The sequence below is a fragment of the Hyla sarda genome, chromosome 6, assembly GCF_029499605.1.
Source record: "Hyla sarda isolate aHylSar1 chromosome 6, aHylSar1.hap1, whole genome shotgun sequence".
NCBI classification, from domain to species: Eukaryota; Metazoa; Chordata; class Amphibia; order Anura; family Hylidae; genus Hyla; species Hyla sarda.
Genome location: NC_079194.1, coordinates 44,594,018 through 44,618,500, shown reverse-complemented (window position 1 = coordinate 44,618,500; position 24,483 = coordinate 44,594,018). Strand labels below are relative to the sequence as shown.

The window sequence follows — 24,483 nt, the reverse complement described above, 5'->3', positions numbered from 1 at the left end:
TGTTTTAAACTTTTACATTTCTTAAACTTTGAAACCCAAATAAATTATATATTGATTCACATATACAATATGTATAATTTATGTTTGCATCATAAAGTTGACATGTTTTTACTTTTGGAAGACATCAGTGGGCTTCAAAGTTCAGCAGCTATTTTCCAATTTTTCAAAAAATTTGGGGTGCGTTCCCACAGGGCGTATACGCAGCGTATTTGACGCTGCGCAAAATGTATGGCAGCAGCGGGAAATACGCTGCGTATCCCTTGCTCACTATACACACAGGGCTTTCCGGCGGCAGCCCTATGTGTGTAGTGAGTTTTGGAGGCGGAGCCGCGCGTCACAGACACGCCGGCACACGGCCCCGCCTCCAAAACTCACTACACACATAGGGCTGCCGCCGGAAAGCCCTATGTGTATAGTGAGCAAGGGATACGCAGCGTATTTCCCGCTGCTGCCATACATTTTGCTCAGCGTCAAATACGCTGCGTATACGCCCTGTGGGAACGCACCCTTAAAGTGGATTTGAAGGGCCTTTATATTAGAAATCCCCCATAAATGACCCCATTATAAAAACTGCACCCCTCATATATGCAAAATGACATTCAGAAAGTGCGTGTTCACCCTTTAGGTGTTTCACAGGAATAGCAGCAAAATGAAGGAGAAAAATCAAAATCTTCATTTTTACATTTGCATGTTCTTGTAGACCCAGTTTTTTTTATTTTTACAAGGGGTAAAAGGAGAGAAATCACCCTAAAATTTGTAACCAAATTTCACTAGAGTATGGAAATACCTAAGTTCTAAGTGTTAAAGGGGTACTCCGCCCCTATCCAAAGGATAGGGGATAAGATGTCAGATTGCCGTGGTCCCACTGCTGGGGACCCCTGGGATCTCCGCTGCGGCGCCCCGCTATCATTACTGCGAAGAGCCCACTCGCTCTGTGCGTAATGACCGGCGATACAGGGGCTGAAGCATTGTGATGTCACGGCTCCACCCCCTCGGGATGTCACGGACCACCCCCTTAACCCCTTAAGGACCAAGGGCATACAGGTACGCCTTTGCTCCCTGGTACTTAAGGACCAAGGGCGTACCTGTATGCCTGTGGGAATTTCGGTCCCGCCGCGCGCCGGGCGGGGACCGGACCGGGGTGGCTGCTGATATCTATCAGCAGGCACCCCGCGCAAATGCCCAGGGGGGTCATCAGAATTCACACTTGCGATTTGCGGCTATTCCGGGTCATACGGGTCTATAGTCGGTGACCTGGAAAATAAAGGGGATTGCGGATGTCCTAGACACCCACGATCCCCTTGAAGCAATAGGAGTGAGGTGGCAGGGGTGCCACCCCTCCTATCTCTGCTATTGGTGGTCTAGACGCGACGGGGGGCTTTACTTTCGGTTTCCCCGTTCTGCCCACCCACAATAGGCGGGGCAGGACGGGGAAACCGACAGGGACCGGCGCCGAAGATCCACTTACTCATCGGCAACGGCAGCAGGCAGCGATCGGCGGAAGAGGACGGCGACGCAGCTCCCTGGATCCGACGGAAGCCGGTGAGTTACTTAGCAAAATCACTATAGTGGTTTCTAAACTGTATCCATCCAGATGTTGCAAAACTACAACTCCCGGCATGCCCAGAGAGCTGTTTAGGCATGCTGGGAGTTGCAGTTTTGCAACAGCTGGAGGCCTACAGTTTGAGACCACTGCACAGTGATCTCTATACTGTGCACCTCCAGATCTTGCAAAACTACAACTGATAGCATGCCCACACAGCAGTTTGCTGTCTGGGCATGCTGGGAGTTGTAGTTTTGCAACATCTGGAGGTCCACAGTTTGGAGACCACTGTGCAGTCGTCTCTAAACTATAGCTCTCCAGATGTTGCAAAACTGCAACTCCCAGCATGCCTAAACAGCAAACAGCTATCTCTGCATGCTGGGAGTTGTAGTTGCGATCCTTGCAGCTGTTGCATAACTACATCTCCCAGCATGCCCTTCGGCAATCAGTACATGCTGGGAGTTGTAGTTTTGCAACAACTGGAGGCACACTGGTTGGAAAATACTGAGTTAGGTAACAGAACCTAACTGAAGATTTCCCAACCAGTGTGCCTCCAGCTGTTGCAAAAGTACAACTCCCAGCATGCACGGTCTGTCAGTACATGCTGGGAGTTGTAGTTTTGAAACAGCTGGAGGTTTGCCCCCCCATGTGAACGTACAGGGTACATTCACACTGGCGGGTTTACAGTAAGTTTACTACTTCAAGTATGAGCTGCGGCAAATTTTTCGCCGCAGCGCAAACTCCTAGCGGTAAATTCACTGTAAACCTCCGCCAGTGTGAACGTACCCTAAAAACACTACACTAACACATAATAAAGGGTAAAACACTACATATACCCCCCCCCCCTTACACTGTCCCCCCAATAAAAATAAAAAATGTATTGTACGGCAGTGTTTCCAAAACAGAGCCTCCAGCTGTTGCAAAACAACAACTCACAGCATTTCCGGACAGCCACTGACTGGGTGTATAGCAACAGCTGGAGGCACCCTGTTTGGGAATCACTGGCGTAGAATACCCCTATGTCCACCCCTGTGCAATCCCTAATTTAGTCCTCAAATGCGCATGGCGCTCTCTCACTTCAGAGGCCTGTCGTATTTCAAGGAAACAGTTTAGTGCCACATATGGGGTATCTCCGTATTTGGGAGAAATTGCACTACTAATTTTGGGGGCTTTTTTTCCTTTTACCCCTTATGAAAAAGAAAAGTTGGGGTCTACACCAGCCTGTTAGTGTAAACAAAAATTTTTTTTTACACTAACATGCTGGTGTTGTCCTTTACTTTTTATTTTCACGAGAGGTAAAAGGAAAAAAAAATTTGTAACGCAATTTCTCCTGAGTACGGAAATACTCCATATGTGGGCGTAAAATGTTCTGCGGATGCACAACAAGGCTCAGGAGTGAGAGCGCACCATGTACATTTGAGGCCTAAATTGGTGATTTGCACAGGGGTGGCAGATTTTACAGCGGTTCTGACATAAACCCAAAAAAATAAATCCCACATGTGACTCCATTTTTGAAACGACACCCCTCACGGAACGTAACAAGGGGTATAGTGAGCCTTAACACCCCACAGGTGTTTGACGAATTTTCATTAAAGTTGGATGGGAAAATGAAAAAAAAAAAAAATTTCACTAAAATGCTGGTGTCACCCTAAATTTTTCATTTTCACAAGGGAAAATAGGAAAAAAAGCCCCCCAAAATTTGTAACCCCATTTCTTCTGAGTAAGAACATACCCCATATGTGGATGTACAGTGCTCTATGAGTGCACTACAATGCTCAGAAGAGAAGGAGCGCCATTGGGATTTTGAAGAGAAAATTTGTCCGGAATTGAAGGCCACTTGTGTTTACAAAGCCCCCATGGTACCAGAACAATGGACCCCCCCACATGTGACACCATTTTGGAAACGACACCCCTCATGTAATGTAATAAGGGGTACAGTGAGCATTTATGTCCCACAGGTGTCTGACAGATTTTTGGAACAGTGATCCGTGAAAATGAAAAATATAATTTTCCATTTGCACAGCCCACTGTTCCAAAGATCTGTCAAATGCCAGTGGGGTGTAAATGCTCACTGCACCACTTATTAAATTCTTTGAGGGGTTTAGTTTCCAAAATAGGGTCACATGTGGGGGGGTCCACTGTTCTGGCACCACGGGGGGCTTTGTAAATGCACATGGCCCCTGACTACCATTCCAAACGAATTCTCTTTCCAAAAGCTCAAAGGTGCTCCTCCTCTTCTGAGCATTGTAGTTCGCCCGTAGTGCACTTCAGGTCAACTTATGGGGTACCTCCATACTCAGAAGAGATGAGGTTACAAATTTTGGGGGTATTTTCTGCTATTAACCCTTGCAAAAATGTGAAATTTGGGGGGAAACACACATTTTAGTGAAAAAAACATTTTTTTTTTACATATGCAAAAGTCGTGAAACACCTGTGGGGTATTAAGGCTCACTTAAATCCTTGTTACGTTCCTCAAGGGGTCTAGTTTCCAAAATGGTATGCCATGTGTTTTTTTTTTTTGCTGTTCTGGCACCATAGGGGCTTCCAAAATGCGACATACCCCCCAAAAACCATTTCTGAAAAACGTACTTTCCAAAATCCCCTTGTCGCTCCTTCGCTTCTGAGCCCTCTACCGAACAATTTACATAGAGATATGAGGTATGTCCTTACTCGAGAGAAATTGGGCTACAAATATAAGTATACATTTTCTCCTTTTACCCCTTGTAAAAATTCAAAAATTGGGTTTACAAGAACAAGCGAGTGTAAAAAATGAAGATTGTGAATTTTTTCCTTCACTTTGCTGCTATTCCTGTGAAACACCTAAAGGGTTAAAACACTTACTAAATGTCATTTTGAATACTTTGGGGGGGTGCAGTTTTTATAATGGGGTCATTTGTGGGGTATTTCTAATATGAAAACCCTTCAAATAAACTTCAAACCTGAACTGGTCCCTGAAAAATAGTGAGTTTGAAAATTTTTGAAAAATTGGAAAATTGCTGCTGAACTTTGAAGCCCTCTGATGTCTTCCAAAAGTAAAAACACGTCAATTTTATGATTCAAACATAAAGTAGACATATTGTAAATGTGAATAATTTTTTTTTTTTTTGGAATATCCATTTTCCTTACAAGCAGAGAGCTTCAAAGCTAGAAAAATGCAAAATTTTCTAATTTTTCATCAAATTTGGGGATTTTTCACCATGAAAGGATGCAAGTTACCACAAAAGTTTACCACTATGTTAAAGTAGAATATGTAACGAAAAAACAATCTCGGAATCAGAAAAACAACTAAAAGCATTCCAGAGTTATTAATGTTTAAAGTGACAGTGGTCAGATGTGCAAAAAACGCTCTGGTCCTAAGGTGTAAAATGGCCTGGTCCTTAAGGGGTTTAATGCAAGTCTGTGTGAGGGGGTGTGATGGCCGCCACGCCCCCTCCCATAGACTTTGTATTGAGGGGGCGGGCAGTGACATCATGAGGGGCGGAGCCGTGACGTAACGATGCTCCGGCCCCTGTATTGCCCGTCATTACGCACAGAGCGAGTTTGCGCTGTGTAGTAATGATAGCGGGGTGCCGCAGCAGAGATCCCGGGGGTCCCCAGCAGCGGAACCCCGGCGATCTGACATCTTATCCGCTATCTTTTGGATAGGGGATAAGATGCTAGGGGCGGAATACCCCTTTAAGTGCTCTGTAGGAGCACTAGAGGGCTCAGAAGAGAAGGAGCAACAATAGGATTTTGGAGAGTAAGTTTCTCTGAAATGGTTTTTGGGGGGCATGTCACATTTAGGAAGCCCCTGTGGTGCCAGAACAGCAAAAAAAAGGAACCCCTCAAGGAATGTAGCAAGGGGTACAGTGAGCCTTTACACCCCACAGGTGTTTTATTACTTTTTGTTAGAGTTGGATGTGTAAAGAATTTTTTTTTTCACTTAAATGCTGTTTCCCCCCCCCCCCCAAATGTTACATTTTTACAAGGGGTAATAGGAGAAAATGCCCCCAAAATTTGTAACGCAATTTCTCCCGAGTACGTAAACACCCCATATGTGGCACTAAACTGTTGCTTTGAAATACGACAGGGCTCCAAAGTGAGAGAGTGCCATGCGCATTTGAGGCCTAATTTGGGGATTTGCATCCGCCACCAAAATACGCTATGGCAGTGTTTCCCAAACAGGGTGCCTCCAGCTGTTGCAAAACTCCAAGCATGCCTTCACAGTCGGTGGCTGTCCGGCAATACTGGGAGTTGTGCAGAGGCTCCGTCTTGGAAACAGTGACGTATGAGAGGTTTTTTATTTTTTTTTTATTGGGGGGGGGGGGGGGGGGTTACTGTGTAGCGATATGTGTATATGTAGTGTCTTACTTTTTATTTTGTGAAGGTATAGTGTAGTGTTTTTAGGGTACATTCACATGGGCGGGGGTTTACAGCGTTTACAGGTATACAGAAAATTTGCCACAGCACAAGCTTGATGCGGTAACTCACTGTAAGAACCCGCCCGTGCGAATGTACCCTATACATTCACATGGGAGGGGGGGGGGAGGGAACCTCCAGCTGTTGCAAAAGTACAACTCTCAGCATGCCCTTTGGTTTTCCGTGCATGCTGGGAGTTGCAGTAAAGCAACAGCTGGAGGCACACTGGTTGCAAAACATAAATTGTTACTTAACTGTGTTTTACCACCAGTGTGCCTACAGATATTCCAAAACTTAAACTCCCAGCATGTATGGTCTGTCAGTGCATGCTGGGAGTTGTAGTTTGGAACAGCTGGAGGCACACTGGTTGCAAAACACTGAGTTAGGTAACAAACTTTGTGTTTCACAACCAGTTTGCCTTCAGCTGTTGCAAAACTACAACTCTCAGCATGTATTGACATCTGAAGGGCATGCTGGGAGCTGTAGTTATGCAACAGCTGGAGGCACACTACTACATCGCCAAACATGTCCTTTGGTTGTTTGTGCATGCTGGTTGTTGCAGTTATTCATAGAAAAATAGTGCCAGCACGATATACTTATTAAAAACACATATATCTTCATGTATACGGGAAAGACTATGACAAGTCTGCAGGTCTAGATTTTACATCTAGCCTGATTGTTATCAGTAATTAATATAAATATTAATTATCTGTTTCGTGGTTCCTTTCTTGCAGCTGACGGGGGTATATATCACGTTCACCTTTCCACCGGGCATCAGTCATCTGTAAAAAAGACACAGGTAAGATAACATGCTCCTGATACATGCTACAGATGCTAATATATATAACACTCTAGGGCCAGAACTACTTATCTCAGGAATTATGGAAAAAGGAGTGGAAAAAGGAACTTAAAATATAATGTATATTTTTGTAAAATATTTTATCTAAATGTTTTATACAATATACAACAGTTAATCAAAAAATGGTAATGTAGGCCTCTGTACACTCCTCTACACTCCTCTGTTACCCATGTACACTCCTCTACACCCCTCTGGCACGCATGTACACTCCTCTACACCCCTCTGTCACCCATGTTCACCCCTCTACACCCATCTGTTACCCATTTACACTCCTCTAAGCTCCTCCGTCACCCATGTACACTCCTCTACACCCCTCTATCACCAATGTACACCCCTACACCCTTCTGTTATCCATGTATACTACTCTGCACTCCTCTGTCACTCACGTACACTCCTCTACACCCCCAACACCTCTCTGTCACCAATGTACACCACTCTGTCACCCCCTACGCCCCCTTTCACCCATTTACGCCAATCTATCACTCATATACACTCCTCTAAACCACTCTGCCACCAATGTACACATCTCTACACCCCCAAAACCCCTCTGTCACCTATGTACACCCTTCTATCACCCCATACACCCCTCTTTCACCCCCTACGTCCCCCTATCACCCATGTACACTACACTACGATCCTCTTTAACCCATGTACACTCCTCTACACCCCTCTGTCACCCATGTACACTCCTCTACACCCCTCTGTCACCCATGTACACTCCTCTACACCGCTCTGTCACCCATGTACAATCGTCTACACCCATCTGTTACCCATTTACACTCCTCTAAGCTCCTCCGTCACCCATGTACACTCCTCTACACCCCTCTATCACCAATGTACACCCCTACACCCTTCTGTTATCCATGTATACTACTCTGCGCTCCTCTGTCACCCACGTACACTCCTCTACACCCCCAACACCTCTCTGTCACCAATGTACATCACTCTGTCACCCCTTACGCCCCCTTTCACCCATTTACACCCATCTATCACTCATATACACTCCTCTGAACCACTCTGCCACCCACGTACACACCTCTACACCCCCAACACCCCTCTGTCACCTATGTACACCCCTCTATCACCCCGTACACCCCTCTTTCACCCCCTATGTCCCCTTATCACGCATGTACACTACTCTACGATCCTCTGTCACCCATGTACACTCCTCTACACCCCTCTGACACCACTCCTCTGTTACCATGTACACTCCTCTACGCTCCTCTATCACCCATGTACACTCCTCTACACACCCAACACCTCTCTGTCACCCATGTACACTCCTCTGTTACTCCCTACGCCCACTGTCACCCATGTACATCCATCTATCACCCATGTACACTCCTCGACACTCCTGTTACCCATGTTCACCTTTCTGCTACCTTTTTACTCGTCAAATTTGGAATGTTCCTAATCTCTGTACCTGAGATATGGTTGTGTTATATATAAAGCTGTCCATAGACGATATACTTATTAAATATATACTTATTAAAAACACATATATCTTCATGTATACGGGAAAGACTATGACATGTCTGCAGGTCTAGATTTTACATCTAGCCTGATTGTTATCAGTAATTAATATAAATATTAATTACCTGTTTCGTGGTTCCTTTCTTGCAGCTGACGGGGGTGTATGACACGCTCACCTTTTCACCGGGCATTAGTCCTCTGTAAAAAAGACACAGGTATGATAACATGTTCCTGATACATGCTACAGACGCTAATTTATATAACACTCTAGGGCCAGAACTACCGTATATACTCGAGTATAAGCCGAGTTTTTCAGCACGATTTTTCGTGCTGAAAACACCCCCCTCGGCTTATACTCGAGTGAACTCCCCCACCCGCAGTGGTCTTCAACCTGCGGACTTCCAGAGGTTTCAAAACTACAACTCCCAGCAAGCCAGGGCAGCCATCGGCTGTCCGGGCTTGCTGGGAGTTGTAGTTTTGAAACCTCCGGAGGTCCGCAGGTTGAAGACCACTGCGGCCTTCAACATGCGGACCTCCAGAGGTTTCAAAACTACAACTCCCAGCAAGCCCGGGCAGCCATCGGCTGTCCGGGCTTGCTGGGAGTTGTAGTTTTGAAACCTCCGGAGGTCCGCAGGTTGAAGACCACTGCGGCCTTCAACATCATCCAGCCCCCTCTCACCCCCTTTAGTTCTGAGTACTCACCTCCGCTCGGCGCTGGTCCGGTCCTGCAGGGCTGTCCGGTAAGGAGGTGGTCCGGTGAGGAGGTGGTCCGGGCTGCTATCTTCACCGGGGAGGCCTCTTCTAAGCGCTTCGGGCCCGGCCTCAGAATAGTCACGTTGCCTTGACAACGACGCAGATGCGTCGTTGTCTAGGCAACGGCTCTATTCCGGGCCGGAAGCGCGGAGAAGAGGCGCCCCCGGTGAAGATAGCAGCCCGAAACCACTATCCCACCGGACCACCTCCTCACCGGACAGCCCTGCAGGACCGGACCAGCGCCGAGCGGAGGTGAGTACTCAGAACTAAAGGGGGTGAGAGGGGGCTGGATGATGTTGAAGGCCGCAGTGGTCTTCAACCTGCGGACCTCCGGAGGTTTCAAAACTACAACTCCCAGCAAGCCCGGACAGCCGATGGCTGCCCGGGCTTGCTGGGAGTTGTAGTTTTGAAACCTCTGGAGGTCCGCATGTTGAAGGCCGCAGTGGTCTTCAACCTGCGGACCTCCGGAGGTTTCAAAACTACAACTCCCAGCAAGCCCGGACAGCCGATGGCTGCCCGGGCTTGCTGGGAGTTGTAGTTTTGAAACCTCTGGAGGTCCGCATGTTGAAGGCCGCAGTGGTCTTCAACCTGCGGACCTCCGGAGGTTTCAAAACTACAACTCCCAGCAAGCCCGGACAGCCGATGGCTGCCCGGGCTTGCTGGGAGTTGTAGTTTTGAAACCTCTGGAGGTCCGCAGGTTGAAGACCACTGAGGGTGAATGATGAGAAGAGGATGATGAAGGGGGGGGGGGGGTGTGGGGATGATGAAGGGGGGGTGGGGATGATGAAGGGGGGGGGGGTGGGATGATTACAAGGGGATGATGAAGGGGGGATGTGTGGGATGATAAGGGGATGTGTAGGATGATGACAAGGGGATGATGAAGGGGGGATGTGTGGGATAAGGGGATGTGTGGGATGATGACAAGGGGATGATGAAGGGGGGATGTGTGGGATAAGGGGATGTGTGGGATGATGACAAGGGGATGATGAAGGGGGGATGTGTGGGATGATAAGGGGATGTGTGGGATGATGACAAGGGGATGATGAAGGGGGGATGTGTGGGATAAGGGGATGTGTGGGATGATGACAAGGGGATGATGAAGGGGGGATGTGTGGGATGATAAGGGGATGTGTGGGATGATGACAAGGGGATGATGAAGGGGGGATGTGTGGGATGATAAGGGGATGTGTGGGATGATGACAAGGGGATGATGAAGGGGGGATGTGTGGGATGATGACAAGGGGATGATGATGAGGATGTTAATGACGGGTCTGGATGATGACAGGGGGGGATGAGGTATTTCCCACCCTAGGCTTATACTCGAGTCAATAACTTTTCCTGGGATTTTGGGTTGAAATTAGGGGTCTCGGCTTATACTCGGGTCGGCATATACTCGAGTATATACGGTACTTATCTCAGGAATTATAGAAAAAGGGGGGGGAAAAGGAACTTAAAATATAATGTATATTTTTGTAATATATTTTATCTAAATGTTTTATATAATATACAACAGTTAATCAAGTAATGGTAATGTAGGCCTCTGTACACTCCTCTTCACTACTCTGTTACCCATGTACACTCCTCTACACCCCTCTGTCACCCATATACACTCCTCTACACCCCTCTGTCACCCATGTACACTCCTCTACACCGCTCTGTCACCCATGTACACCACTCTACACCCATCTGTTACCCATGTACACTCCTCAAAGCTCCTCCGTCACCCATGTACACTCCTCTACACCCTTCTATCACCAATGTACACCCCTACACCCTTCTGTTATCCATGTATACTACTCTGCGCTCCTCTGCCACCCACGTACACTCCTCTACACCCCCAACACCTCTCTGTCACCAATGTACACCACTCTGTCACCCCCTACGCCCGATTTCACCCATTTACACCCATCTAACACTCATATACACTCCTCTAAACCACTCTGCCACCCATGTACACATCTCTACACCCCCAACACCCCTCTGTCACCTACGTACACCCTTCTATCACCCCGTACACCCCTATTTCACCCCTACGTCCCCCTGTCACCCATGTACACTACTCTACACCCCTCTGTCACCCATGTACACTCCTCTACACCCCTCTGTCACCCATGTACACTCCTCTACACCGCTCTGTCACCCATGTACACCCTTCTACACCCATCTGTTACCCATTTACACTCCTCTAAGCTCCTCCGTCACCCATGTACACTCCTCTACACCCCTCTATAACCAATGTACACCCCTACACCCTTCTGTTATCCATGTATACTACTCTGCGCTCCTCTGTCACCCACGTACACTCCTCTACACCCCCAACACCTCTCTGTCACCAATGTACACCACTCTGTCACCCCCTACGCCCCCTTTCACCCATTTACACCCATCTATCACTCATATACACTCCTCTGAACCACTCTGCCACCCACGTACACACCTCTACACCCCCAACACCCCTCTGTCACCTATGTACACCCCTCTATCACCCCGTACACCCCTCTTTCACCCCCTACGTCCCCTTGTCACCCATGTACACTACTCTACGATCCTCTGTCACCCATGTACACTCCTCTACACCCCTCTGACACCACTCCTCTGTTACCTTGTACACTCCTCTACGCTCCTCTATCACCCATGTACAGTCCTCTACACACCCTACACCTCTCTGTCACCCATGTACACCCCTCTGTTACTCCCTACGCCCACTGTCACCCATGTACACCCATCTATCACCCATGTACACTCCTCGACACTCCTGTTACCCATGTTCACCTTTCTGCTACCTTTTTGATTCGGCAAATTTGGAATGTTCCTAATCTCTGTACCTGAGATATGGTTGTGTTATATATAAAGCTGTCCATAGACGATATACTTATTAAAGATATACTTATTAAAAACACATATATCTTCATGTATACGTGAAAGACTATGACATGTCTGCAGGTCTAGATTTTACATCTAGCCTGATTGTTATCAGTAATTAATATAAATATTAATTACCTGTTTCGTGGTTCCTTTCTTGCAGCTGACGGGGGTATATGACACGCTCACCTTTTCACCGGGCATTAGTCCTCTGTAAAAAAGACACAGGTATGATAACATGTTCCTGATACATGCTACAGACGCTAATATATATAACACTCTAGGGCCAGAACTACTTATCTCAGGAATTATAGAAAAAGGAGGGGAAAAAGGAACTTAAAATATAATGTATATTTTTGTAATATATTTTATCTAAATGTTTTATATAATATACAACAGTTAATCAAGTAATGGTAATGTAGGCCTCTGTACACTCCTCTTCACTCCTCTGTTACCCATGTACACTCCTCTACACCCCTCTGTCACCAATGTACACTCCTCTACACCCCTCTGTCACCCATGTACACTCCTCTACACCCCTCTGTCACCCATGTACACTCCTCTACACCGCTCTGTCACCCATGTACACCCCTCTACACCCATCTGTTACCCATGTACACTCCTCAAAGCTCCTCCGTCACCCATGTACACTCCTCTACACCCTTCTATCACCAATGTACACCCCTACACCCTTCTGTTATCCATGTATACTACTCTGCGCTCCTCTGCCACCCACGTACACTCCTCTACACCCCCAACACCTCTCTGTCACCAATGTACACCACTCTGTCACCCCCTACGCCCCCTTTCATCCATTTACACCCATCTAACACTCATATACACTCCTCTAAACCACTCTGCCACCCATGTACACATCTCTAAACCCCCATACCCCTCTGTCACCTACGTACAACCTTCTATCACCCCGTACACCCCTATTTCACCCCTACGTCCCCCTGTCACCCATGTACACTACTCTACACCCCTCTGTCACCCATGTACACTCCTCTACACCCCTCTGTCACCCATGTACACCCCTCTACACCCATCTGTTACCCATTTACACTCCTCTAAGCTCCTCCGTCACCCATGTACACTCCTCTACACCTCTCTATCACCAATGTACACCCCTACACCCTTCTGTTATCCATGTATACTACTCTGCGCTCCTCTGTCACCCACGTACACTCCTCTACACCCCCAACACCTCTCTGTCACCAATGTACACCACTCTGTCACCCCCTACGCCCCCTTTCACCCATTTACACCCATCTATCACTCATATACACTCCTCTGAACCACTCTGCCACCCACGTACACACCTCTACACCCCCAACACCCCTCTGTCACCTATGTACACCCCTCTATCACCCCGTACACCCCTCTTTCACCCCCTACGTCCCCTTGTCACCCATGTACACTACTCTACGATCCTCTGTCACCCATGTACACTCCTCTACACCCCTCTGACACCACTCCTCTGTTACCATGTACACTCCTCTACGCTCCTCTATCACCCATGTACACTCCTCTACACACCCAACACCTCTCTCTCACCCATGTACACCCCTCTGTTACTCCCTACGCCCACTGTCACCCATGTACACCCATCTATCACCCATGTACACTCCTCGACACTCCTGTTACCCATGTTCACCTTTCTGCTACCTTTTTACTCGTCAAATTTGGAATGTTCCTAATCTCTGTACCTGAGATATGGTTGTGTTATATATAAAGCTGTCCATAGGCGATATACTTATTAAAGATATACTTATTAAAAACACATATATCTTCATGTATACGGGAAAGACTATGACATGTCTGCAGGTCTAGATTTTACATCTAGCCTGATTGTTATCAGTAATTAATATAAATATTAATTACCTGTTTCGTGGTTCCTTTCTTGCAGCTGACGGGGGTATATGACACGTTCACCTTTTCACCGGGCATTAGTCCTCTGTAAAAAAGACACAGGTATGATAACATGTTCCTGATACATGCTACAGACGCTAATATATATAACACTCTAGGGCCAGAACTACTTATCTCAGGAATTATAGAAAAAGGAGGGGAAAAAGGAACTTAAAATATAATGTATATTTTGGTTATATATTTTACCTAAATGTTTTATATAATATACAACAGTTAATCAAGTAATGGTAATGTAGGCCTCTGTACACTCCTCTTCACTACTCTGTTACCCATGAACACTCCTCTACACCCCTCTGTCACCCATGTACACTCCTCTACACCCCTCTGTCACCCATGTACACTCCTCTACACCCCTCTGTCACCCATGTACACTCCTCTACACCGCTCTGTCACCCATGTACACCCCTCTACACCCATCTGTTACCCATGTACACTCCTCAAAGCTCCTCCGTCACCAATGTACACTCCTCTACACCCTTCTATCACAAATGTACACCCCTACACCCTTCTGTTATCCATGTATACTACTCTGTGCTCCTCTGCCACCCACGTACACTACTCTACACCCCCAACACCTCTCTGTCACCAATGTACACCACTCTGTCACCCCCTACGCCCCCTTTCACCCATTTACACCCATCTAACACTCATATACACTCCTCTAAACCACTCTGCCATCCATGTACACATCTCTACACCCCCAACACCCCTCTGTCACCTACGTACACCCTTCTATCATCCCGTACACCCCTATTTCACCCCTACGTCCCCCTGTCACCCATGTACACTACTCTACGATCCTCTGTCACCCATGTACACTCCTCTACACCCCTCTGTCACCCATGTACACTCCTCTACACCCCTTTGTCACCCATGTACACCCCTCTACACCCATATGTTACCCATTTACACTCCTCTAAGCTCCTCCGTCACCCATGTACACTCCTCTACACCCTTCTATCACCAATGTACACCCCTACACCCTTCTGTTATCCATGTATACTACTCTGCGCTCCTCTGTCACCCACGTACACTCCTCTACACCCCCAACACCTCTCTGTCACCCCCTACGCCCCCTTTCACCCATTTACACCCATCTATCACTCATATACACTTCTCTAAACCACTCTGCCACCCATGTACACATCTCTACACCCCCAACACCCCTCTGTCACCTGTGTAAACCCTTCTATCACACCGTACAACCCTCTTTCACCCCCTAGGTCCCCCTGTCACCCATGTACACTACTCTATGATCCTCTGTCACCCATGTACACTCCTCTACACCCCTCTGTCACCCATGTACACTCCTCTACACCCCTCTGTCACCCATGTACACTCCTCTACACCGCTCTGTCACCCATGTACACCTCTCTACACCCATCTGTTACCCATTTAAACTCCTCTAAGCTCCTCCGTCACCCATGTACACTCCTCTACACCCCTCTATCACCAATGTACACCCCTACACCCTTCTGTTATCCATGTATACTACTCTGTGCTCCTCTGTCACCCACGTACATTCCTCTACACCCCCAACACCTCTCTGTCACCAATGTACACCACTCTGTCACCCCCTACGCCCCCTTTCACCCATTTACACCCATCTATCACTCATATACACTCCTCTAAACCACTCTGCCACCCATGTACACACCTGTACACCCCCAACACCCCTCTGTCACCTATGTACACCCCTCTATCACCCCGTACTCCCCTCTTTCACCCCCTATGTCCCACTGTCACCCATGTACACTCCTCTGTTACCCATGTACACTCCTCTACGCTCCTCTGTCACCCATGTACACTCCTCTACACCCCCCTGACACCCACGTACACTCCTCTACACTCCTCTGTTACCATGTACACTCCTCTATGCTCCCCTATTACCCATGTACACTCCTCTACACACCCTACGCCCCCTGTCACCCATGTACACCCATCTATCACCCATGTACACTTCTCTAAACCACTCTGCCACCCATGTACACTCCTCGACACTGCTGTTACCAATGTTCCACTTTCTGCTACCTTTTTACTCGTCAACTTTGGAATGTTCCTAATCTCTGTACCTGAGATATGGTTGTGTTATATATAAAGCTGTCCATAGACGATATACTTATTAAAAACACATATATCTTCATATATACGGGAAAGACTATGACATGTCTGCAGGTCTAGATTTTACATCTAGCCTGATTGTTATCAGTAATTAATATAAATATTAATTACCTGTTTCGTGGTTCCTTTCTTGCAGCTGACGGGGGTATATGTCGGGCATCAGTCATCTGTAAAAAAAGACACAGGTATGATAACATGTTCCTGATACATGCTACAGACGCTAATATATATAACACTCTAGGGCCAGAACTACTTAACTCAGGAATTATGGAAAAAGGAGTGGAAAAAGGAACTTAAAATATAATGTATATTTTTGTAAAATATGTTATCTAAATGTTTTATATAATATACAACAGTTAATCAAGTAATGGTAATGTAGGCCTCTGTACACTCCTCTACACTCCTCTGTTACCCATGTACACTCCTCTACACCCCTCTGTCACCCATGTACACTCCTCTACACCCCTCTGTCACCCATGTACACTCCTCTACACCCCTCTGTCACCCATGTACACTCCTCTACACCCCTCTGTCACCCATCTACACTCCTCTACACCCCTCTGTCACCCATGTACACCCCTCTACACCCATCTCTTACCCATTTACACTCCTCTACACTCCTCCGTCACCCATGTACACTCCTCTACACCCCTCTATCACCAATGTACACCCCTACACCCTTCTGTTATCCATGTAAACTACTCTGCGCTCCTCTGTCACCCACGTACACTCCTCTACACCCCCAACACCTCTCTGTCACCAATGTACATCACTCTGTCACCCCCTACGCCCCCTTTCACCCATTTACACCCATCTATCACTCATATACACTCCTCTGAACCACTCTGCCACCCATGTACACACCTCTACACCCCCAACACCCCTCTGTCACCTATGTACACCCCTCTATCACCCCGTACACCCCTCTTTCACCCCCTATGTCCCCTTGTCACCCATGTACACTACTCTACGATCCTCTGTCACCCATGTACACTCCTCTACACCCCTCTGACACCACTCCTCTGTTACCATGTACACTCCTCTACGCTCCTCTATCACCCATGTACACTCCTCTACACCCCCAACACCCCTCTGTCACCTATGTACACCCTTCTATCACCCCGTACACCCCTCTTTCACCCCCTACGTCCCCCTGTCACCCATGTACACTACTCTACGATCCTCTGTCACCCATGTACACTCCTCTACACCCCTCTGTCACCCATGTACACTCCTCTACACCCCTCTGTCACCCATGTACACTCCTCTACACCGCTCTGTCACCCATGTAAACCCCTTTACACCCATCTGTTACCCATTTACACTCCTCTAAGCTCATCCGTCACCCATGTACACTCCGCTACACCCCTCTATCACCAATGTACACCCCTACACCCTTCTGTTATCCATGTATACTACTCTGCACTCCTCTGTCACACACGTACACTCCTCTACACCCCCAACACCTCTCTGTCACCAATGTACACCACTCTGTCACCCCCTAGGCCCCCTTTCACCCATTTAAACCCATCTATCACTCACATACACTCCTCTGAACCACTCTGCCACCCATGTACACACCTCTACACCCCCAACACCCCTCTGTCACCTATTTACACCCCTCTATCACCCGGTATACCCCTCTTTAACCCCCTACGTCCCCTTGTCACCCATGTACACTCTTCTACGATCCTCTGTCACCCATGTACACTCCTCTACACCCCTCTGACACCACTCCTCTGTTACCATGTACACTCCTTTACGCTCCTCTATCACCCATGTACACTCCTCTACACACCCAACACCTCTCTGTCACCCATGTTCCCCCCTCTGCTACTCCCTACGCCCACTGTCACCCATGTACACCCATCTATCACCCATGTACACTCCTCGACACTCCTGTTACCCATGTTCACCTTTCTGCTACCTTTTTACTTGTCAACTTTGGAATGGTCCTAATCTCTGTACCTGAGATATGGTTGTGTTATATATAAAGCTGTCCATAGACGATATACTTATTAAAAACACATATATCTTCATGTATACGGGAAAGACTATGACATGTCTGCAGGTCTAGATTTTACATCTAGCCTGATTGTTATCAGTAATTAATATAAATATTAATTACCTGTTTCGTGGTTCCTTTCTTGCAGCTGACGGGGGTATATGACACGTTCACCTTTTCACCGGGCATTAGTCATTAGTCCTCTGTAAAAAAGACACAGGTATGATAACATGTTCCTGATACATGCTACAGACGCTAATATATATAACACTCTAGGGCCAGAACTACTTATCTCAGGAATTATAGAAAAAGGAGTGGAAAAAGGAACTTAAAATATAATGTATATTTTTGTAATATATTTTATCTAAATGTTTTATATAATATACAACAGTTAATCAAGTAATGGTAATGTAGGCCTCTGTACACTCCTCTTCACTCCTCTGTTACCCATGTACACTCCTCTACAACCCTCTGTCACCCATGTACACTCCTCTACACCCCTCTGTCACCGATGTACACTCCTCTAAACCCCTCTGTCACCCATGTACACTCCTCTACACCGCTCTGTCACCCATGTACACCCCTCTACACCCATCTGTTGCCCATGTACACTCCTCTAAGCTCCTCCGTCACCCATGTACACTCCTCTACACCCTTCTATCACCAATGTACACCCCTACACCCTTCTTTTATCCATGTATACTACTCTGCGCTCCTCTGTCACCCACGTACACTCCTCTACACCCCCAAAACCTCTCTGTCACCAATGTACACCACTCTGTCACCCCCTACGCCCCCTTTCACCCATTTACACCCATCTATCACTCATATACACTCCTCTGAACCACTCTGCCACCCATGTACACACCTCTACACCCCCAACACCCCTCTGTCACCTATGTACACCCCTCTATCACCCCGTACACCCCTCTTTCACCCCCTACGTCCCCTTGTCACCCATGTACTCTACTCTACGATCCTCTGTCACCCATGTACACTCCTCTACACCCCTCTGACACCACTCCTCTGTTACCATGTACACTCCTCTACGCTCCTCTATCACCCATGTACACTCCTCTACACACCCAACACCTCTCTGTCACCCATGTTCCCCCCTCTGTTACTCCCTACGCCCACTGTCACCCATGTACACCCATCTATCACCCATGTACACTCCTCGACACTCCTGTTACCCATGTTCACCTTTCTGCTACCTTTTTACTCGTCAACTTTGGAATGTTCCTAATCTCTGTACCTGAGATATGGTTGTGTTATATATAAAGCTGTCCATAGACGATATACTTATTAAAAACACATATATCTTCATGTATACGGGAAAGACTATGACATGTCTGCAGGTCTAGATTTTACATCTAGCCTGATTGTTATCAGTAATTAATATAAATATTAATTACCTGTTTCGTGGTTCCTTTCTTGCAGCTAACGGGGGTATATGACACGTTCACCTTTTCACCGGGCATTAGTCCTCTGTAAAAAAGACACAGGTATGATAACATGTTCCTGATACATGCTACAGACGCTAATATATATAACACTCTAGGGCCAGAACTACTTATCTCAGGAATTATAGAAAAAGGAGTGGAAAAAGGAACTTAAAATATAATGTATATTTTTGTAATATATTTTATCTAAATGTTTTATATAATATACAACAGTTAATCAAGTAATGGTAATGTAGGTCTCTGTACACTCCTCTTCACTCCTCTGTTACCCATGTACACTCCTCTACACCCCTCTGTCACCCATGTACACTCCTCTACACCCCTCTGTCACCCATGTACACTCCTCTACACCCCTCTGTCACCCATGTACACTCCTCTACACCGCTCTGTCACCCATGTACACCCCTCTACACCCATCTGTTACCCATGTACACTCCTCTAAGCTCCTCCGTCACCCATGTACACTCCTCTAAGCTCCTCCGTCACCCATGTACACTCCTCTACACCCTTCTGTTATCCATGTATACTACTCTGCGCTCCTCTGCCACCCACGTACACTCCTTTACACCCCCAACACCTCTCTGTTACCAATTTACACCAATCTGTCACCCCCTACGCCCCCTTTCACCCATTTACACCAATCTATCACTCATATACACTCCTCTAAAGCACTCTGCCACCCATGTACACATCTCTACACCCCAACACCCCTCTGTCACCTACGTACACCCTTCTATCACCCCGTACACCCCTCTTTCACCCCTACGTCCCCCTGCCACCCATGTACACTACTCTACGATCCTCTGTCACCCATGTACACTCCTCTACACCCCTCTGTCAGCCATGTACACTCCTCTACACCCCTTTGTCACCCATGTACACCCCTCTACACCCATCTGTTACCCATTTACACTCCTCTAAGCTCCTCCGTCACCCATGTACACTCCTCTACACCCTTCTATCACCAATGTACACCCCTACACCCTTCTGTTATCCATGTATACTACTCTGCGCTCCTCTGTCACCCACGTACACTCCTCTACACCCCCAACACCTCTCTGTCACCAATGTACACCACTCTGTCACCCCCTACGCCCCCTTTCACCCATTTACACCCATCTATCACTCATATACACTCCTCTGAACCACTCTGCCACCCATGTACACACCTCTACACCCCCAACACCCCTCTGTCACCTATGTACACCCCTCTATCACCCCGTACACCCCTCTTTCACCCCCTACGTCCCCTTGTCACCCATGTACTCTACTCTACGATCCTCTGTCACCCATGTACACTCCTCTACACCCCTCTGACACCACTCCTCTGTTACCATGTACACTCCTCTACGCTCCTCTATCACCCATGTACACTCCTCTACACACCCAACACCTCTCTGTCACCCATGTTCCCCCCTCTGTTACTCCCTACGCCCACTGTCACCCATGTACACCCATCTATCACCCATGTACACTCCTCGACACTCCTGTTACCCATGTTCACCTTTCTGCTACCTTTTTACTCGTCAACTTTGGAATATTCCTAATCTCTGTACCTGAGATATGGTTGTGTTATATATAAAGCTGTCCATAGACGATATACTTATTAAAAACACATATATCTTCATATATACGGGAAAGACTATGACATGTCTGCAGGTCTAGATTTTACATCTAGCCTGATTGTTATCAGTAATTAATATAAATATTAATTATCTGTTTCATGGTTCCTTTCTTGCAGCTAACGGGGGTATATGACACGTTCACCTTTTCACCGGGCATTAGTCCTCTGTAAAAAGATACAGGTATGATAACATGTTCCTGATACATGCTACAGACGCTAATATATATAACACTCTAGGGCCAGAACTACTTATCTCAGGAATTATAGAAAAAGGAGTGGAAAAAGGAACTTAAAATATAATGTATATTTTTGTAATATATTTTATCTAAATGTTTTATATAATATACAACAGTTAATCAAGTAATGGTAATGTAGGCCTCTGTACACTTCTCTTCACTCCTCTGTTACCCATGTACACTCCTCTACACCCCTCTGTCACCCATGTACACTCCTCTACACCCCTCTGTCACCCATGTACACTCCTCTACACCCCTCTGTCACCCATGTACACTCCTCTACACCGCTCTGTCACCCATGTACACCCCTCTACACCCATCTGTTACCCATGTACACTCCTCTAAGCTCCTCCGTCACCCATGTACACTCCTCTACACCCTTCTATCACCAATGTACACCCCTACACCCTTCTGTTATCCATGTATACTACTCTGCGCTCCTCTGCCACCCACGTACACTCCTCTACACCCCCAACACCTCTCTGTCACCAATGTACACCACTCTGTCACCCCCTACGCCCCCTTTCACCCATTTACACCAATCTATCACTCATATACACTCCTCTAAACCACTCTGCCACCCATGTACATATCTCTACACCCCAACACCCCTCTGTCACCTACGTACACCCTTCTATCACCCCGTACACCCCTCTTTCACCCCTACGTCCCCCTGTCACCCATGTACACTACTCTACGATCCTCTGTCACCCATGTACACTCCTCTACACCCCTCTGACACCACTCCTCTGTTACCATGTACACTCCTCTACGCTCCTCTATCACCCATGTACACTCCTCTACACACCCAACACCTCTCTGTCACCCATGTTCCCCCCTCTGTTACTCCCTACGCCCACTGTCACCCATGTACACCCATCTATCACCCATGTACACTCCTCGGCACTCCTGTTACCCATGTTCACCTTTCTGCTACCTTTTTACTCGTCAACTTTGGAATGTTCCTAATCTCTGTACCTGAGATATGGTTGTGTTATATATAAAGCTGTCCATAGACGATATACTTATTAAAAACACATATATCTTCATGTATACGGGAAAGACTATGACATGTCTGCAGGTCTAGATTTTACATCTAGCCTGATTGTTATCAGTAATTAATATAAATATTAATTACCTGTTTCGTGGTTCCTTTCTTGCAGCTAACGGGGGTATATGACATGTTCACCTTTTCACCGGGCATTAGTCCTCTGTAAAAAAGACACAGGTATGATAACATGTTCCTGATACATGCTACAGATGCTAATATATATATAACACTCTAGGGCCAGAACTACTTATCTCAGGAATTATAGAAAAAGAAGTGGAAAAAGGAACTTAAAATATAATGTATATTTTTGTAATATATTTTATCTAAATGTTTTATATAATATACAACAGTTAATCAATTAATGGTAATGTAGGCCTCTGTACACTCCTCTTCACTCCTCTGTTACCCATGTACACTCCTCTACACCCCTCTGTCACCCATGTACACTCCTCTACACCCCTCTGTCACCCATGTACACTCCTCTACACCCCTCTGTCACCCATGTACACTCCTCGACACCGCTCTGTCACCCATGTACACCCCTCTACACCCATCTGTTACCCATGTACACTCCTCTAAGTTCCTCCGTCACCCATGTACACTCCTCTAAGCTCCTCCGTCACCCATGTACACTCCTCTACACCCTTCTGTTATCCATGTATACTACTCTGCGCTCCTCTGCCACCCACGTACACTCCTCTACACCCCAACACCTCTCTGTCACCAATTTACACCACTCTGTCACCCCCTACGCCCCCTTTCACCCATTTACACCAATCTATCACTCATATACACTCCTCTAAAGCACTCTGCCACCCATGTACACATCTCTACACCCCAACACCCCTCTGTCACCTACGTACACCCTTCTATCACCCCGTACACCCCTCTTTCACCCCTACGTCCCCCTGCCACCCATGTACACTACTCTACGATCCTCTGTCACCCATGTACACTCCTCTACACCCCTCTGTCAGCCATGTACACTCCTCTACACCCCTTTGTCACCCATGTACACCCCTCTACACCCATCTGTTACCCATTTACACTCCTCTAAGCTCCTCCGTCACCCATGTACACTCCTCTACACCCTTCTATCACCAATGTACACCCCTACACCCTTCTATTATCCATGTATACTACTCTGCGCTCCTCTGTCACCCACGTACACTCCTCTACACCCCCAACACCTCTCTGTCACCAATGTACACCACTCTGTCACCCCCTACGCCCCCTTTCACCCATTTACACCCATCTATCACTCATATACACTCCTCTGAACCACTCTGCCACCCATGTACACACCTCTACACCCCCAACACCCCTCTGTCACCTATGTACACCCCTCTATCACCCCGTACACCCCTCTTTCACCCCCTACGTCCCCTTGTCACCCATGTACACTACTCTACGATCCTCTGTCACCCATGTACACTCCTCTACACCCCTCTGACACCACTCCTCTGTTACCATGTACACTCCTCTACGCTCCTCTATCACCCATGTACACTCCTCTACACACCCAACACCTCTCTGTCACCCATGTTCCCCCCTCTGTTACTCCCTACGCCCACTGTCACCCATGTACACCCATTTATCACCCATGTACACTCCTCGACACTCCTGTTACCCATGTTCACCTTTCTGCTACCTTTTTACTCGTCAACTTTGGAATGTTCCTAATCTCTGTACCTGAGATATGGTTGTGTTATATATAAAGCTGTCCATAGACGATATACTTATTAAAAACACATATATCTTCATGTATACGGGAAAGACTATGACATGTCTGCAGGTCTAGATTTTACATCTAGCCTGATTGTTATCAGTAATTAATATAAATATTAATTACCTGTTTCGTGGTTCCTTTCTTGCAGCTAACGGGGGTATATGACACGTTCACCTTTTCACCGGGCATTAGTCCTCTGTAAAAAAGACACAGGTATGATAACATGTTCCTGATACATGCTACAGACGCTAATATATATAACACTCTAGGGCCAGAACTACTTATCTCAGGAAGTATAGAAAAAGGAGTGGAAAAAGGAACTTAAAATATAATGTATATTGTTGTAATATATTTTATCTAAATGTTTTATATAATATACAACAGTTAATCAAGTAATGGTAATGTAGGCCTCTGTACACTCCTCTTCACTCCTC

At 46.8% G+C, this 24,483-nt stretch overlaps 1 protein-coding gene across 1 annotated transcript in view; it reads left to right on the top strand.

Moving 5' to 3' along the window:
- LOC130275512 (DNA-directed RNA polymerase II subunit RPB1-like) overlaps positions 1–21,088 on the top strand; it is a 99,673-nt gene extending 78,585 nt beyond the window's left edge. Inside the window, exon 2 of the mRNA XM_056523565.1 lies at positions 21,075–21,088. The gene's annotated coding sequence lies outside the window, so the exon portion shown is untranslated. The remainder of the gene's footprint in view (positions 1–21,074) is intronic.
- Positions 21,089–24,483: the final 3,395 nt, after the last annotated feature.